Source organism: Aquila chrysaetos, chromosome 5 (assembly GCF_900496995.4).
Source record: "Aquila chrysaetos chrysaetos chromosome 5, bAquChr1.4, whole genome shotgun sequence".
Lineage (NCBI taxonomy): Eukaryota > Metazoa > Chordata > Aves > Accipitriformes > Accipitridae > Aquila > Aquila chrysaetos.
In genome coordinates, this window is record NC_044008.1 from 38,919,513 (window position 1) to 38,936,453 (window position 16,941).

The 16,941-nt window shown below is 46.8% G+C and overlaps 3 long non-coding RNA genes across 4 annotated transcripts; 2 read left to right on the top strand and 1 right to left on the bottom strand.

The window, feature by feature from the left end:
- Positions 1-4,278: 4,278 nt before the first annotated feature.
- Positions 4,279-14,026, top strand: LOC115341128. 2 transcript variants are annotated; one of them, XR_005932351.1, is made up of 4 exons: positions 4,279-4,374; positions 10,151-10,383; positions 10,461-10,537; positions 13,951-14,026. It is a non-coding gene; the product is annotated as an uncharacterized LOC115341128 (long non-coding RNA). The 2 variants fall into 2 exon arrangements; XR_003923298.1 differs by lacking the exon at positions 13,951-14,026 and adding an exon at positions 13,032-13,106.
- LOC115341130 lies at positions 12,345-14,878 on the bottom strand. Its single transcript, XR_003923300.1, has 2 exons — positions 14,767-14,878; positions 12,345-12,485 (listed from the first exon to the last, which is right to left on the bottom strand). It is a non-coding gene; the product is annotated as an uncharacterized LOC115341130 (long non-coding RNA).
- Positions 14,879-15,042: 164 nt separating this feature from the next.
- LOC115341125 lies at positions 15,043-16,866 on the top strand. Its single transcript, XR_003923295.2, has 3 exons — positions 15,043-15,137; positions 16,053-16,125; positions 16,700-16,866. It is a non-coding gene; the product is annotated as an uncharacterized LOC115341125 (long non-coding RNA).
- Positions 16,867-16,941: the final 75 nt, after the last annotated feature.

A 16,941-nucleotide genomic window follows, 5' to 3' on the forward strand; every position in this document is an offset into this window, starting at 1 on the left:
AAATTAGAGAAGAGTGTTTTTTCCTCTATCTTGGTCTCTGATTTAGATCAGCTTCTGAGGCAGTATTCATTTCTGGGAGAAGAGTGATGCTTTGGGGTTGAGATTTTTGCAATGGGAGCAACCTTTTGGGGCAGTGAATGCCTGTATTTCAAAGTTAGTGTAGATGTTTAAAGGTGGCCAGTTACACTGACAGTATACCCAGATGTCATATTCCTGAATTCTCTGCTGCTGAGAAGCTGAACTGCAAATCTTCAGACATCTTTTATCATTAACAGAAGGGCAAAAAAATTAAAATGTAAACCACAAAATAAATCTGGTAAATAAAGATAGAACCGAAGAAGAAATATGAAACCCCTGTGTAGTAGGTATAACTCATTCTTACTGCCAGTTCAAAATCAGTCATAGCAGGAGAATTTAATGATACCATTGTTTAGTGAAATTAGACTTGACACTAGCCAGTTACCTTTTATTTTGGTTGGTTAAGATTTGCAATTGTTTGACACTCATTAGAAATCACAGTATCCTGTTTTAAGGGCAGGCAAATTAAGATTCCCTCTCTCTGTACAAGATTACTCATCACACCACAGCTACATGCTAATTGGAAAATAACTATTGAATGAGCAGGTCTTTCTTACACAAGCTGTCATCTGAGCATGTCAGGTAACGTACCAGAGGTGATCTCGCAAAGAATTTGGTCATGCACACAACAGCTAAGAAAAAAACGTTGAAAGAAATTAACGGTACAATAACTTATCAGATGCAAAAATAATTATTAATCCTTAATGATCCTGGTAATTTCTTTATGGGAATTCACCTGACCTTCTGTTTACTTCAGTGCCTCCAGCATGAGAACACATGGTTCCCTACCTGAACCTCAGCCCCGGCTTTTTTTAATTCAGAACCTGCCAGTGAGTTAGAGCCAAGCCAGGCTTCCAGGGAAAAGACCTCTGAAGGCTGCACTCAAAAGACAACAGGGTAAGCTGCTAGCTCCAAGCCGTACCACCTTCCATCTCCTGCTAGAGGAAATCTTGTTTAGCTAAATGAGAACAGAGTGGAATGGGGGAAAATTTTAGCTAATTCTTGCTAAAAAGTTGTGTACTGCAAAGGGCTGTCCAGGAAGCATCATGAGGTCTGGCAGGGAGATAAGTGGATGCAGAGAGAAGCTTCCTAGCGGTTACACCTGCATGAGGAAGCAGCAAGGTGCGGCAGAAGCAGATCTGGGGAGTGAAGCGTTTGGTGCTGCTCCGCTATATGCTTTCTGGGGGATTTACTTGGGATAGGTCTGAGCTGGCTCCATGGCTTGGAACATTCAATAGCAGCTGGGATGTGTTGTGTGGGTCTTTGGAGCTCATCTTGTCATTTAGTTTTGTCTGAAAGGAATACAATTCTGCAGCGTGGACCTAAATGTAGTAAGTGGGGAAGGTTAGCAGAGTCACCTCAAAAGGGCTGTCCTGCTCCAAAATAAAGCAAACACCAATACAGCTGTAGGAGAGTCTGCAGGAAGCTGGTCAAACCAGCCCCTCATTCCTGGAAATAGCTAATGGAAGTTAATCTGAACATGCACAGCCTATTTTATTGTTTTTGTAACATGTTCACTCTGAAATGCTTTTGTTCCAGGGCAGCGATACTTTGCAATCAGGAGGTTGCTTGTTTTGTGGTTAGCATTGCTGTTGCCCTTGAGGGAAGGGATAGCGCTGTCTGAACAGGCTTTGGATCCATCAAGGAAACTTGTATCTGGTACTCCACCCGAGATCCAGTCTACAAGTGCAAAAGTTGCCTGGTTCCCACTGATGACTTTGGATTTAGGAGCCAAGAGATGATGTGCTGTGTGGGGCACAGCATCAAATGAGAGTGGTGAGAAGTGTAGTTCACCCACTAGCTGTGATAAGAGTTTCCAGCCGCAGTTTGGCAGGAAGATGTACAGGTAAGATTAGCTTTATCAGTTTATTCTCTGCAGTGCATTCATTTTTTATCTAGAAAATACACTCCTTGTATGACACTGCCCAAGTCTATGTGTTCCTTGCATATTCAAACAGAAGATGAATTTTCACTTCTGACAGTTCAGCTTGCAAAACCAATGGAGAGATGGAAAAAAGACCCTTCTGCATCAGTGTGATGATTGATCACTTTCTATTTTTGCTCAGATGCCAGGTCTGGATTTGAAATAGAAAATTAGTATACTATTTTATGGAGTTACTGTAGGAGGGGGCCCTGAAGGAAGAATGTAGAGTGCTGTAAGACGGGGCTGGAGAGATCAGACAGGAACCAGGAGAACAAAAGCTGCCACTGTTAAGAGATCTGGGAGTTGGTGTTGGATGAAGCAAGGCCTCCCGCTGTTTCCTTCTTACTGTTGCTGTGGCCAGGCTGGCATCACTGTGCAAGGGGAAATGCAGGCAAAGAGCTAATCTATCGAAACAGAAGGACAGACTTAGCTTGAGAAGATGAGCATGCTGAGCTGGTTTCTGCTCTGTTACACCCTGAAACCTCACTGATATCTGTACAGCTCCCCAGCTGTAACTAGGAGCAGACAGGGGTTCTTTATGCATTTTCTCCAGAGCCAGACTGGTGAGGATTTGGTGAGGACTGGAGAAACTGATACTGAGATTTTCGGCTCGGCAGGAGGGAATCTGTGTTTGCTTAATTTGGGAAGAGACAGTCATATAACTTACAGTATGTAAAGCTTAAGCAGTGGAAGTATCCCCCCGAGCATAGCGTAGAGTTCAAGGCAGCTAGGAAAAGTCTTTCAGGCTGCCTGAGCCTTTCCACAGTGTTTCCTCCATTCCTTCAAATACAAAGAAATGCCTGCTCTGAACAGTTTGTGCAAGAACTAGACTCCAGTCTAGTAATCTAGGGATTACAACAGCCATGTTTAGTCTAACTGCCTATATAATTTCTCCCAGAATATGAGTTAAAGAGTGCCTTCTGAAAAACAGCTAATCTTGTAATTTCACCTTCACTGCGGTTTCTGTTATGTTTTATTTCAAGGTTAAATTTCTAATTGCCAACTTTTGCAGTTGTCTTGGAAGAGGCCTCGTGGTACCCGAAAGCCCCCTCTCACAATTGCCTTCCCCCATATTAGTGCCTGTAGCAGTAATCAGATCCTGTTTCAGTCATGTCTGTCTTTGATAAGCTGACAGGTTTGGGCTCCTTCAGAAGCACGCTGGACAGCTTCTGTTTCCCAGCTCCAGGGTCATTTTCTGGCTTTGCCTGAATCGCTTCTGTATTTTCTCTTCCTCCATGAAGGAAGGAACATAGCCTGAACACGGCTTTCCAGCAGATTGTTGCTGGAGCTGCGTATGAGAAGGAATGCTTCCTGCTGGGGTCTGCGATTGCCCTTTCTAAACACCAAGGAATCAGAGGAGTCCCTTTATGGCAGCTTTAGGGCTATGGCAGATTGCTGTGATGTCCTCTAAGTCCTTTTCAAAGCAACTCCTTTCCAAGGCAGCGTCCTGTAAGTGTAACCTGCATTTCTGGTTTCAGATGTCTTACCTTGCATTTGACTTATTAAATCATGTTTCATTGGAGTGTGGCCAACTCTCAGTTATTTCAGATTGCTGTATATTGATAGTCCAGTCCTGCTTGTTGTTTCCCTACCGCCAATCTTGTTGGCATCTGCAAACTTCGCCACAACAAGGATTTATATAGCGTCATTTAGATCATTGATAAAAATATTGAATAAAATGGTAATGGGAGTTTCACTCTCCTTTTATCCCAGATACTTCTACCCAGTGTAATATTGCTGTACATTTATTGAATTGTGGCTATTGGAACATCCAGTAAATATGCCTTTGAAGAATAGCCAGTTTCCAGGAATGCTTTCCACCTTAAATGTATATTCCCAGTCCATTATGCTACCAACTGAGGTTAAGGCTTGGGAAAATAGAAATGTTAAATGCATAGGTGTGTGCGTCACTGCCCGGTGCCAGATTGTTTGCACAAGTGTAACCAGATCATGCCCTGTGGTATCTAGGCAACTTGCGGGTTTTTAGATCAGGAGTTAACTCTTTGGCCTTCAGAGGTCCAGCAGAAGGTTTTCCCATGCAGATTGCAGCAGTTTCTGGGCTGAAGGCATTATTGTTTCTGAAGAACTTTTGTTCCTGGCTTTAGGAGATGTCTAGGAGCTAGCTTCTGGGTTGAAGCTCACCACAATAATGCAACTTTGCTTCATGCCATCATGTGGAGAGGAAGCGACAGCCATGCTGGACATACATTCTCCTTGCCATGGTGCCCACGTTGTAAAACAGTGTCAATACACATTTTGAATGTTTCTTTTCAGCTACCAACCTGGATCTCAGTGGGGAACAGGACTGCTCTGATTGCCGTGGACTGAGCTGGATCTGCAAGCTTATCCAGAGCCAGTCCAGGTGCCCATAGGTAGGTGCCAGCGTTCCCAGCACAGCAGTGCAGGACCAGTTCTGCAGTGCTCAGTCTGTCTCTGAAACTAAGGGAGTTTCAGACTCTGTAACAGCTGTGAACGGGGAGGGCACCAATGTGGCAGAAAGATACCTTTGGCCTCCTTCAAGTTTTGTGGGTTGTTCAGGACCTCTAACGGATGCAGCCCAGGAGCTCATTTAGATCCCAGGTTGTGAGGGGTGCAAACCCAGGTAATTGTTTATAAATATCCCTTCGCCTCTAAATCTAAAGTCAAAGCAGTTATCACCTGGGATAGGTGGAGGTGTTGGCGTGGTAGGATCTGCACCTCTTGCAGACCTTCCTAAGAGGAGAGGTGTCACTGTTGCAGGTGGGGACAAAGGCAGCTCTTCTGACAGTGACTGTGTAGCAAATATCTTTACAGAACTGCATCTCAGAATCTCAGAACTGCTCAGAGTGCCCCAGCCAAATATCCCCAGGCTGGTACAGCAGAGCATGAAGGAAATCGTTGATATTCAGAACTTGGTCTTTAGCTACACAGGACCTGAAAGCACGGGCACATTTGTACCTCTGGGGAGAGAGGTACAAGGAAGCAGGGCAGCCTTTGACACAGTAACAGGAGCATTCCCTTGCAGACCTGGAGGCAGAATCGTCGTTATTAAAAAAAGGTGGCTTGGCCTTCAGGGAGACGTTTGAGCTGCTCTGGTTTGCAGACCCCTGGGTCCTGAGTCCTGAACTCATGGTGGGGTTGGCTCAGCACAACAGACTCTGAAGGACAGTTATGGCTGGGGAGCTCTGGCGCTGCCAGCAGGAAAAGGTCATGTAAAATAAATAAAAGAGAGTCCCTTTGACATAAATTGAGGAATACTTCTGACTCTACACAAATATCGTCCAACTGCTTAATTTCAGGCCTATTGCTCATGGCATACAGGCAGGAGAAAATAAGAAGGGAAGGCGACTGAAGGTAGCTCTTTCTACATTCAGCTCAGTGTAACCTGGGAAAGCTTTGGGCTGCCTATCCCCCATCTCTGTCTGCTTTTCATTATTATTTTTATAGCCAGAAATAAGAACTTTATTGGCTTTATTCATCTCCTGTCAGATGCCCAGTCAACATCTGGCAATACAGCAATTCCCAGAAAGTGCTGACCTAGTGAGATCCAGTGGAGCAGGAGGTGCTGAGGAAGGTCTCCATCCCCCCTGCCATCCCTGACTGCCCTTTTAATTATCTTCCCAGCCAAAGTAGGTTGTGTACCCCCACCTCACCCTTGCTGCCTGCCTGGATTTCAGAGCACCAGGCTCCTGGGAGCTCCTGTGGTTGGAAGGCACCTGAGAAAACTTCTAGGGCATGGAGGATAGTGGCAGGAGGAGCAAAGTGGGAGACAGGGCATCCTAAAACTGCTCCTGGATCCATAGAACTGATAGTGAGGGACTGCATCCTTTCCCAGGGCTGGGGTAGGCCACTGCATGGGGAGGAGATTTGACAAATGGATCAGAAAGGAGCTGTGGACCATGTGCAGTGCCTGGGCAGTGTAAGAGGGACGCACATGGCAGGACAGAGGAGCTCAGCTCGCCCTCCTCCCATATGCCCTTGTTTGGATTTGCACAGGACTCAGAACTTACGCATAAAAATGCAGGGATCCTTCCTGAAGGGTTTTTGATAGAGTTTCCTGCAGGTTAGAGGATTTTAAGATCTAGCAGAAGATTGAATAGAGAGGAACACATTTTTATTTACTTCCGTGCATATTGGTCTCGTAATAAAATTCAGGTGTAACAAGCCAGAGGCGAGTTCTGTTCTATTCGGAGATTAGCAGTTGCTCCAGCAGGTCCAGCAGGTTCCCTGTCAGATCCCTGGGCTCCCACAGTGGATCTCTTGAGCCCCCTTTTCCCACATGGTCCCGCCCTGACTTCTCCCTCAGGTGTGGGTGGCTTGGTTTGTGCTGAATTGTGGTACCTGGCTTTCCACATCTTGGTTTTTCTTTGCTCCATATCTTCTAGATTAAAGCTCCAGCCAGTCAGTGAGGGCAGTTCCTCCCTCTTCTCTGCTAGAGTGTTCTCCCCACATATTGGTCTTTTTTTGCTGACCACCTCCATGGGAAGTTCCCTCCTGTTCCTGTGGCACTCTTGTCGCTCTGGTCGCTCTCCTCTCCCAGAGAGGCTGCTGCCCAGTTCTGTTATGTGATCTTCTGCCCACATATCCTCTTCAGGCTCTGCAGCCCCTCTACGAGCTCTTCCCATACCTCTACCCTGAGACAGCATCTAACCAAGGCCACTTTGTGGCTTCAACTATTTTTGTCACCTAGTGCCTGAGGGGCCTTTGCACTTTGGTGCCCATGAAGAGAGCAGAGTGGGTTCCCCCTTCCTCCTGCCCAGAAGTGGAGCTTCTCGGTGAGAAGGTAGCCAGGGCAGATGGGGTACAGCTTTTCCCTCCTCGTGCCAGAGCTCAGCTGGGCCAACTGCCCTCTTGTTCTTGGCTGTTCTCCCTGGAGTAGCAAACCCTGCTGGGAAACAAGGACACAAACCCTTGTAGCCCCCAGGGATACTGGGTGCCTGCAGCCTGGTCCCATCCTGGCCATTTTTGGAGCATGCAATCTTCTGAAATGCTCTGTCAAGTCCCCAGAGCTGGGTATCTCTGGTTGTCCTCAGCTCCAAATTCGCAATGAGAGATACGGATCATTTAGAGAAAGGGTCCTGGCCGAACTGCCTAATCAGATGCCCACTCATGTGAGCAAATACCACCAGTGGGAGCTGAGGCATCATAATCCAGCCCATAATGCTCCTTTAAAGACATTTCAGCAGCTCAATTAAGTTTCCACTTGTGTGTTTTCTTTTTCCCCCTTTGCTTTCATGGTCATTTAAAACAAATAAAGTGAGCAGAACATGGCAGCGTGATAACCACCATTTAATTCCCTTCCCACGGGTCTCCAGATTATATGGTGATTCAGCGGCAGCAGGGGGAACATTTACGGAAAGGGAGGCGGGAGCTTCCCACAGGGACAACAGCTCACAAACCAGGGCCCCCAAGCATCTCGAAGGAAATACATGCCTCGGGTTTTCCTTTTAAATACGATGGATATGGTGAATACAGCGCCAGAGTCCAGGCCTTGGAACAGAAGCGGCCACCCGCTCCCCCACTTTTGTGGCGTCCCCATTCTCATTGCATGTCTCACTGCCCTCGTTGTTCTCGCATTGTGAAGTGTGGACGAAGACCAATGTTCAGGATACATTTCACGCTTCTGTGCAAACACAATATGAGATGAAGAATTCATACCCTTAGACAAGGAGAAGAGAGTGTATTTTCTCATAATAAGGAAAAGCAGCCAGATTGGAGCCTGCCAATTTCTCTTCAATGCTCCCGACTTCCCTAGGAAGTTCAAACAAGCCTATGCTTTTAAACAGGCAGAGAGAAGTATATTATATTTAAAAAAAAAAAAAACCACAACAAAGCCCCCACAAATCCTTTTGGATCTTTTTTGAATTATTCTCCCAACCTCTGTCTTGGTAGGTGACTTTACCAGCTCTCCCCCATTTGATCTGCTGGGACTGCAGTGGTGGCAAAGGAGAATACCATGTGTTTTATGTGTTTGCGAACAATTAATAGTGGTACCGCGTTTCACTGGAACAGCATGTAAAACGCACCCCAGGAGGGGAAAAAATAACAACTAACCAGACTGTTAAGCAGTCCGGAGCTTTTGCTGTCCTGTAGGAAAACACAATGTGGGGATTTGCTTATTCATCAGCAGCAGTAAATAACGGGCGCTCACCTTGAGCTCTCCTTCAGCCACTTCTTCTCCACAGCCTCTGTGCTAGCAAAAAAGGAAATATTTACTGTAGTTTGGATGACAAATTGTGTTTTTATAGCTGTTCAAATTTTAGCTTTTGTTTTCTCCCTAAAAAGCGCTGTTTTCGTAGCTTTAGCTTTGTCTTCCCCAGCATCAAAAGCCTCTGCCTGGAGTGCATTCTGCCAGTCTGACACTGAAAATTAGTCCCGAACCATTTGCCTGAACCTGTCAACCCCACATCATAGCCACGCATTGTGCATGCAGGTGGTTTGGTCTGGGGAGGACGCATAATGCACGTTAGTCATTTAATACATTTATAATCTAATCTCTCAGAACAGCACCATCAGCAGTTTTTCTTGCCCCTTGTGCAGTACATTGAGACACGTTTCCATCCCTGTGCCCATGCCAGGAGGAGGTACTGTACTGGCTCACCCAGCACCGGGGTGGATGGCTCCCAATTCCCTTCAGCAAAGGCCAGAGCGGCGTCGCTCCCCTGTGCCGCCTCCTGCCTGCGCCTCTGCCTGCCCTGGCAAGGCAGGACCCATGTCTTGAAGAGTGACCGTCTGTCCTCCGAGCCCCTGGAGCCCACGGCCTCTTCACCTGGGCTCAGACCCAAGAGCGTCTGCGTGACAGCTCCAGCTGCACCAGGAGTCTCCGGCGTGTGCCTCACCGTCGAAGGTTCACAGCATCCCTTCTTTTCATCCAGACATCGAGACTCTCCGTTGATCTCGCACAAGCTGAGTCTAAGCCTGGAGGCACAGAGGTTACAGAGCTTTTTTTCCCCAACCATGTGCGCTTGAGAGTCATCCTGTCTTGTATTTTGTATAATTTTCCAGTAGGGAAGAGACAGGCTGGGCGGCGTGAACTGGAGACTGCCGTGTGCCTTGGAAGTCCCAACAAGCCACGAGTGGCCAAGACCTGCTGAAGCATGTTGACGAGGAGACCTGCAGACACTGGATTCCTAAAACCTGTGCTTTACCTAACACCTTCATAAAGTTTCCTGAATTAAAATGATTCAGGAAACGCATTTTCAGACTGTCAGTGAGATGCATTCATCACTCCCCTGAATATGCACCAGATTGTTAATGCTTCGGGCCAAATACCATGTCTTTTTTAATGCCTACAAAATGTAGTGCATGTTGCTGGCTCTATATTTATAATAATTATAAAAGTAACGGGAGTAGCTGCATTCCTATAGGCTAGAAATGGCCAGGCACAGACAGAAAAAAATGATTCATTGTTGCAATTAATGCTTGAGCTTGCACCTGTGATTAATTAGCCTGGCGATAGCGCTATGCAAAAGATCAGGGTGAGAATTAATAGGGAGACAAGCACCGACTTTTAAGATGGTTAGACTACTATTTAGTGCTCTTTCCTTGGGCTGCCTCTGCCCGTTTAATTAAAGGCAATGGCACAGGCTTGCTACGCACCAATAGACCCATAGGCAGCTGGTGCAGAATATTTATATAACAGTGTTCGGTAGAAAACTTCAAAATTAAATTCCCATCCAGGTCTCTAAATATAGTTTTGAAATGTCAGAGATGCTAAGAAGAATGCTGGCGCCGGATGGGATCGCTATCAGGAAGAGGCAATAGCGTGCCAGATTTATACTGGTCTAAATACACAGGTGACTTTTCAGCTCTTGTTTTTAAGGGAGCCTAAAATGCTTTGATGGACATACTTCATCTGGTGGAAGGCAGAGAAACCAACAGGCACACATGCTACAGATTTGTACACCTGTAGGTGTCTATTGCAGATCCCTGCAGGCAGCCGTGCGCTTGGATTAAAGCTGTTTTAAGTGTGATCCAGCGCTGCCGACGGGTTGGGCGAGCGCCAGGGTTTAGGTGTGATGGCTGCAGGGGGCCAGGGCAGGAACTGTGGGGCTTTAAGCAGAACCCAGTATGTCATTCCCCTGTGATGATGTGTCCCCCCTCATCTGCAGCCTGGCACACTGTAAATGACATCAGTGGACAAATGTCATCTTGATGTTTCCTCCTCAGAGATACCACCGAGTGTCAATGAGAAGGGAGAGGGTCTGGAGAAGAGACCGATGACGGCTGCAGACTGATCAGATGCTAACGGAGAGAAGAAGGATGAAAGATGTTCCACTGAGATCTGCCCAGGGAAAAGCTCTCTGGAAAGGGCTTTAGCACCTTTCCTGGAGCATCACGTCAGTGGCAGGGCTGTGGTTTGCCTCTCTTAAACGACCTTTTGCTGTCTTTGATCTCACAAGGTATTTCTTCTCCTCCCATCCTCCTTTTCCTCCAAGTGCACCACTCGATGAGAAACAGCTTTGCTCTTTTTTAATAGGTGACTTTGATGGGTGAGATGGAGCAGGGGCAACTCCCAAGAGCCTGCAAGTTCCTGTGAAGCACCAACCTTTTAAGGTGAGCCCTGTTGGCAAAGTTTCTCTTCCAGGTTTTATCCATCACTCCTTCTGCTGGCTCATTATCTTTCCCTTCCGCATGTTTGTGCCTCCCACCACCCCAATTCATTTTTCCCAGTTGCAGCAGCTATTGACTGGTTTATATAGATGGGGTTTAACCAGTCCTCCCCCCCGGCTGCTCCTGAATCACTGACGAGGCCTGTTTGTTCACACATCAATCTGAAAGCACATGCAAAGTTATATCTTGGCTGACTTAATTGTTAGAAGCTGCAACCCCAATGTCTTTGTAAATAAAATAGTTTAATCTCATGGGGCATGCCTGGTGGAGAGAGTCGAATAAATACATCAATATGTAAATAGATCCACAAGAGGAGGATGAACTGGGACTTTGCAAAACTGATAAAGCATCTTAGGAGACGTGTTGTCACTACACTTCTTGCATATTCTGATGAAGCAGACAGTAATGCTGGATCTCAGCCCTCGGTTGCGGGAGAGGAAGGGAGGGGGGGAGAAGTGTGGGCATGAGCACACCGTGACTGAAATTCTTGTATGGATTGATTTGACTTAAATATATTCCGAGGCTGGTCTAATTGCTAGTTTAGTCTCAGGCTTTGATTTTCCTGTTGCTTTCACATCTCTGCTGCCGAGTCTTTCCTGCATTTCAAGCAGCCTGATTGGGGGCAGCATCCAGACCAAGCTGAACCTCTGTTAGACCAAAAGAGACGTCCTTACTGAACCCTTCCACAAAGCGATTGCAGCAAAGTGGGCATGAGTTAAAGGCAGTGAAGGTCAGACTTTTGCTGGATGGGTGTTTTGCCTGTGTAACAGCATCAGGGGTTATTTTGGAAAACAAAGCACGAAGCTTTTGGGACACCTTGTTCGTGATGGGCCTGTGCTGGTGTGACCCTCATCAGAGATCTTCTTAGCGAATTGGGGGAGGCCAGTTAAACAAAGCACGGACAGAGGAAGGTGCCGTGACCAATTTGCTCACGCTGACACACATCCTGCAGGATCCTGCCTGCTGCAGGACTGTCTCTGCAGGCGACAGCCCTTACTTTTTCCCGCTGTGTGTCATGCACTGTGGTGCCCACCCACGGGAGATGCTGCTCTGCGGCAGCACCGTTGCACTTCCACTGCACAGGTTCGGTTCACAAGCGGCAGCTCTGCCTGCCACGCGTCAGGCAAGGGGAAACCTGTCACCCACCTCGGGCACTTGAGCGCTTCTCTGCCGATTTCCAAGGGCAAGGAGAGGAGGGGAAACCTCCCACCGCATTGTCTGGGGCACTGCCTCCCTTTCTGTGGGCTGAGCTCCAGCCCTTGTTTTGCAGCGCGCCACGTGGAATTTTATCACCTTCAACAATGAAATCTGTCACCTTCAAGCTGCTTTATTGTAATCTGGGGACTTCTGCCCTGTCCGCTGTAACCCGGCGCTGGGCTCCTGCCACACAGCGCTGCGTTCCTCCCCACGCCATCGCTAACATCTATCGATCAGGCTCCTCGCTCCATCCGACGGTCTCAACTTTAGGGACCACATTTGTACTTGTTTTCTCACCGGGATCAGATCGTTAATTGATCTTCCTTCTTTCTGTTCGCCTTCCTTCTGTCTCGTGTGCATCTCAATCCCCTTCTGATGGCTGCTTCACCTCCCTTCCCAGCCCCCCTCCAATTTGGAGAATAAAAGCCAATCAGATATGCAGTATAACCAGTATTCAGGAGGTGATCTGATATTTTATAGAAGTACAAATACATGTTTTAAATGACGATACCTTCATGTTGCATCAGTTATAAAAATACACGTTTGAGTCAGATTAACTAGCGTATCTTCTCTCTGAGAAAGCAATTTAATAGTAAACTCGGGGAATGGCACCTCTTCAGCAGACATGGCTTGGATGTCACAGCTCTTGAAGTGTGTTGTTGTGGGAGGCTTTTTTCTGGACAGTTTGGGAAACCTGGTGTGACAGGATGAGATAAACTGACTTTATTAATCTGCATTTATTATATGCTAAAATCAGAATACTTTTGCTTGCTACTTTTCTGTAGCTTCTATTGTAGATGCATTTTTGGTTTAGGGGGCAAGTAGTTTCATCTGAAATGCAGTTATGTACATTTGCATACATATTTGTATGGGCTAATTAAAACCTTACCATCAGAGTTGATTTTCTGCTAATAATTGCTATACAGCAAAATGGTTGTAACTTTTTGGAAATGTCTGCTTTGGTGCAGAAATCTGAACTTTTTGTAAAATCATTTGGTCAGATCTTTGCAGTTTAGAGTTTCAATGAATAATCAATATTTGCAACAAAAGATTTAAACAAAACAAGGTGTTCATTGAAGTTTCTCTGCAGGAAAAAATCTGTAACGTGTATTATGAAATATAAAGAGGCTTATGTCTTGAGTTTCATTGTGCCACAGCTTATAACAGCCCTTCAGAAGCTTGAAGCAGGTTTTTTTTCATTAAACAAAATGTTGCATTTCCCCTGCTGCATTCATTACAGACAGCATATTGGAAGGTGCCTGTGCCCAGCAGTTCTGGCCTGGAGGGCTGCTCTCATCCATCTCCGTCAATGCCGTGAGTTCTTTCATAAGCAATGGAAATATTTATTTCAAAAGTGGATGCATAAGGGATGACAGCAACATCAGAGGTGTGAGGAACAGCAAAGGGGGAAGCACATTTTTATACGTCTGCCCCCTGAGCATCTAAGCAGGGAGATGGCGACTTTGAGAGAATTCCCTGGTGATTAAGGGTGTAGTTGATGGTGGGTGCAGTTCTTCCCCCATGTCTCCCTCTAGCCAGTGGTCTTAACCCTGACTGATTAGAAGTCCTCCCTCTCTCTCAACTGCCTCTGTGCAGTTGCTTACACACTTGGACATTTTAGGAAATGATAGTGGTCTCTAGGGCTGGGAATACAAGGATTTCCAGCAACACCAGCGCAGAGCTGGGGGCAAAATCTCATTACTCAGTGTCCTTTCAATTGTTGGATTTGCCAGAAGTGGGACTTGCAGGCCAGCGCTCCAAAGCATTGCTTCGGCAGCCAGGCAGACTTGGAATAAAGAAATGCTTTAGTCATGTTTTCACTCCCCATGGCCAAGTTCCAATATCCAAAATGGGATTACCAGAAGTGAAATGCAGTTGAGTTTCGCCTCTGCCGACCTTCAGCAGCTGCTGTTCCAGCCCTGGGTCCCTGGAGAGCTCTGGGGATGCACCTCTGTACCGATGTGTCAGTCTGATATTCCTGCCTTAAGCCTGTCCTAAGATGAGACGGCCAACTAACATACCCAACTGCAGAGATTTTGTGACAAGCTGAGGGAAACCTTTCCTCCAACACATACAAATATGTTTTGCAAGGCAAAAATAAGCAGTAATACAAACATCATACTCTTCCCTCCCCCATCTTTTTTTCCCTTCTTTTTCAGGAAAGCAGGAAGAGGCGAGAAAGGATTGACACTTTATCCCACCGAGGGCTTTTTCCAAGATGCCTGCTGGGAACTCTCGCTGTATGTTTCTCTTTCTTTAGGTAGTACCTCTTTTGATTTTCTCACTGCCTTGCAAGTCACACTGAGGTGCCTGGAGAAGGTTTTGCTGATTGCTTATGAAATCCATTCTCCCTTGAGGATCTGCTCTTTCCATCATGATAAACTTTTAATTCTTGCTTTCTAATAACACTGAGGGACTGCGTTTTATGCCTTTATGAGGGTTTTGTGATTGATGTTCATCTGCACTTGCAGGAGACCAGCACCCTCATTTCATTTTTGACAGAACATCGGCACAAGCGCTCTGTATCTTTTTCCCTTCTTAGTCACGTATAAATGAAAGAGAAAGTAAAGCGGATATAATCTGTCCAGATCTGTCAGTCTGGCTCATTTGTACTCTCTCACCATATTACTAAAGTTCTGACGCTGTTTCTGTCCAGCGTGGCACATGGGCATGTGTTTAAAGGACACGGTCAGCTTATTTTTGATATTGTTCTGGTATCTTCTTTTTATTCTTGGTTCTGTACACTAACGTCTGGGATATTTGGAAGTAGCTGCTGTAACTTGGCATGGGAGTAGGTTGCTTAAATATTACCTCACAGAGTCAATGTAAATTTATAGCAGATAAGACTTGGACCCCAGAGGCCTTTTTTAACCCATTACTGTCTTTTTTCCAATTCCATTCTCTCTGCTCTTTCTGATCTATTATTTCCAGCAGTTTTGAGGTGAACATGACTCCTGTTTTATGCTTAGACTGACCTCGTCTGTGATACCGGAACAGTTTCCACAGGGCCAGTAGAGAGATCTTGCACTTATACACATGCATCTATGCACACACAGAGGCACCCACCACTGGTGAAGGATTTGCCAGTATAAGAAATCCTGGAGGAAAAACGCCTACAATGATGAATGCACAGAAAATACACAAAATACTATACTCAGACAGCCAGGGAATATCATTCCCCAAACTGTGACACCGTTCTCATAGAGTAAATGCCATTTCCCTTTAAAAATCCATTTTCTTCCCTTAGGAGAAAGGACATTTAGAGTACCTGTACTGAAAGGGAGAAGGTGGAAGAACCTCTGAGCATGCCCTGCTTCCTGTGCTGTTACGCAGATTCTAAACACAGGTTTGGTTATTTCTTACATATATTTATTTTTCCTCTCTGCTTTTTTGCTTTGAAATATTGGCTTGCATTCTCAATGAAGAACAGCTGAGAGATCAGGAAAATGGCTTAAGAATTCAGCGGGCTGTAAGCTATTTGGATTTAAAATAGTGCCTGGGAGAGAGCTTTTTACACTGCCTTGCTAAACAATCCTCCTTCTGTCACCATCTGAGGTTGCCGTCCTTTGTTTGTCATGATATCGCCTTCCCTCTAACTCTCCAGAGCCTTCAAGGAAAGGAAAAGAAGGACGAACGAGGCTTCTTTTCTTTTTCATTTTTAAATCCCCTCAAGTCCTCCTTTAAAAAAAACCAACACAACCCTTATGGGCCATCTGCCTTTGGTTTAGTTGTGCTTCTTGGCTTTGTTTCTTCATCATTTCCCCCTCCTTGCCCCTTTGCCGGCACCATTAAGCACTCAGGGAGAGCTGCGCAGAGGCAGCTCAGCATCCCTGGTCTCAGCTACAGCACTTGTAGCATCAGAGCCTGCTCGTTTGACTATGGCCGGAGCCATCTCCGCTGCTGCCTACAGAGTCTTTTTTCTTCCCTCTCCCAGGATCTGCAAAAGCAAAGCCGTGGCTGGTCTGCCAGGGGGGTGCGATTCTGGCAGCAAGGCAGAACAAACGGGGGACCCCGTTGCTTGCCCCTGCTGCTCCCCGGCAAAGGCGGGCAGGCGGTGGTGGGGATCGCTGTCCCGCCGCGTGGCGAGACCTCCCGCGCCTCCCTTGGCACCCACCGCCGAGTGGGCGGGTGGCAGAGGGAGGGTCCCATCACGCTCCGATTCCCGCTTATTCCCTCTGCAGATGCAGAGGCAGGTGGGAGGGAGCGCAGGGGTGTCCCATGATATAGGCTGGCGGCTCATCCTTTCGCCTTTGATTTGCAGCAAATCGAAGAGAGGGCTACGCCAAACGGACGGCTCTCCCAGACGGGCTCAGTGCCACGCACGCTGGGGGCAGGTAAGGCGGCCGAGGGGCCCCAACACCTTTTTGTCACAAACCTTGGATCCACGGAAGCTGTGAGCAGGACCCATGTGCCACCCGTAGCTGCGGCTCACCCTTTGCATCCTGCCAAGGAGAATCTGCCTGCGGGACACGCAGGCACGGCTTCTGGAGCGTTTCTAACACCATTTTTGTTCAGAAATTCCTGTTGTTGTTTTTGCTGACCTAAGCGGGCTGTATCTCTTCCAAATGTTTCTGACGTTTCTCACAGAGTAATCTATTAATGTCGCAGACAAGGATTCTGCTGACTTCAGTTTGGCTTCTGTTTCCCATTGGATGGGCTCCTCTCTTTATGGGTGAATGCCTCAAGCCAAAAAGAGAAGGAAAAAACCCTAGCCCCTGAGCTAACTGAAAACAGGCCCAAAGGGAAGCGCTTTCCAGCCGCATTGCCTCTCACTGGCTGGCTTCTGTTCTGTGCTTGGGGATGTGCCAGACTTCAGTGCCTCCGTGCTTTTGATTCCTGTTTATCCCTGGCAACATGATTGTCTATAATTATATATAATCTCCCCCTTGTTTACTCTTCTTCCTCCAGGTCTGAATGCAAGCTCGATGGCAACTCTCTGCTCGGTCTGCCAAGGCTCCAGCTCAAAACGGCTTCTCGGCATCCTCCACCTTCTTTTTCAAAAGTAACAAAGCCATTTGATTTCCTCCCACCCCTTCTCCGTGCGCCCCTGCGCTCTTCCCCTCCCCCTCGCTGGCACTGGGGTTATTTATACAGAATGTGGAAACAATTTGCAGGAAAGCGAACAATGTAAGCTGGAGTGAGGGAAGGGA